Raw genomic sequence first — 1,509 nt, 5'->3', positions numbered from 1 at the left:
AGTAAACTACAGAGCATTAAACAATGAACTGTCACACAAGTGGTCATGCAGGCGAGGAGGTGGGCAACCCTGGAAGTGCTCTGCATGGAGTCTCAGGAGGTCAGGGAAGGCCTGATGGGGAGCTGAGGAAAAGCTGTGCAATTCAGGCGCAGACCCTGGGCTGCAGCCTCCACACCTGCACTGGGAGGTGTACTCTGCTCAGAATGATTAAATGTATCAGAAAACCAAGAGTACCTTCCTCTCCAGGGAAAGTGACTACAAAATATAAGAAAACTATTTGGATATGAATGTGTGAACTAATTGCATTAATGATGTTTTTTACTTGCTCTTTTTAACTCTTCATCTTCTCAAACAACCAGAATTTCCAGCAAATGGCCAATGCCAACATGGTAACTGAATTTCTCCTCTTGGGCTCTCCTGATGGCTGGAATCTGAGTTGCCTCTATTTCACTGTATTCCCAATGACTTACCTGTGTACCATGTTAGGGAATCTTCTCATTGTTACAGTCATGACTGCTGACTAGCACCTGCACATACCCATGTACTTCTTCCTCAGGGATTTGTCCATCTTAGATATGTGCTTCATTTCTGTCACTGTCCCCAATCCATGTGTCAACTCTCTTACTGGCAACAGGGCCATTTCAGTAGCTGGTTGTGCAATACATATTTTCTTGGTCACTTTTTGTGCATATGTGGAAATGCTAGTTCTCACCATCATGGCCTGGGACTGCTATGTGGCCATCTGCCAGCCCCTTCTGTACCTCTTAATCATGAACCCCCAGATTTGTGTCCACATGACCCTGGCTTCCCTGCTCAGTGGTCTGCTGTATGCAAGTGTGCACAATGGGAACACATTCCAGCTGTCCTTCTGCCAGTCAAACGTGGTCCATCTTCTGTGATGTTCCCTCTCTGCTGAGGCTCTCCAGCTCTGACACCATCAGCAACATGGTCCTTCTTCTTGTCTCTATTATAATCATAGGTGGTGGCTGCTTTGCTATAATAATCATTTCATACATTTGCATTTTTTCTGCTGTGCTGAATTTTCCCACCAGAGCCCCAGGGAAGGCCTTCTCCACCTGCACCCCTCACATCCTTGTGGTGTCCGTCTTCCTCAGTTCCAGCACAGGTGTGTACCTGAGACCTTCAGCAACCTCTGACACCCTCCAGGACATGGTTCTCTCTTCCTTTTACACCATGGTTCCTCCCTTCCTGAATCCGCTCATCTACAGTCTCAGGAACAAGCAGGTAAAGGAAGCTGTGAGAAGAGTAATGCAAAGACAGTTGTTCTCAGGGAAATGATGAAGTTGCATTTCAGGATTGTCCTCATTTCCCTGTTTGTGGTTCTTAGATAAAGCTTTTCACATCTTGGCTTTCCATCTTACCCTGCCTACACTGGGATCACATCATTAGGAGCTGATTTATTTTATAAGGTATCCTTTGTGATTTACCATATTTTTTCCATGGATACTTCATAAAATGTGTAATTTTATCATTGTATACATTTTTATT

At 44.8% G+C, this 1,509-nt stretch overlaps 1 pseudogene; it reads left to right on the top strand.

Moving 5' to 3' along the window:
• Window positions 1-371: 371 nt before the first annotated feature.
• On the top strand, window positions 372-1,299 carry LOC144250559 (olfactory receptor 14C36-like; annotated as a pseudogene).
• Window positions 1,300-1,509: the final 210 nt, after the last annotated feature.

Source organism: Urocitellus parryii, chromosome 1, assembly GCF_045843805.1.
Source record: "Urocitellus parryii isolate mUroPar1 chromosome 1, mUroPar1.hap1, whole genome shotgun sequence".
In the NCBI taxonomy this organism is placed as follows: Eukaryota; Metazoa; Chordata; class Mammalia; order Rodentia; family Sciuridae; genus Urocitellus; species Urocitellus parryii.
The sequence above is the reverse complement of the archived record's forward strand: the minus strand, read 5'-3'. Positions and strand labels throughout refer to the sequence as shown.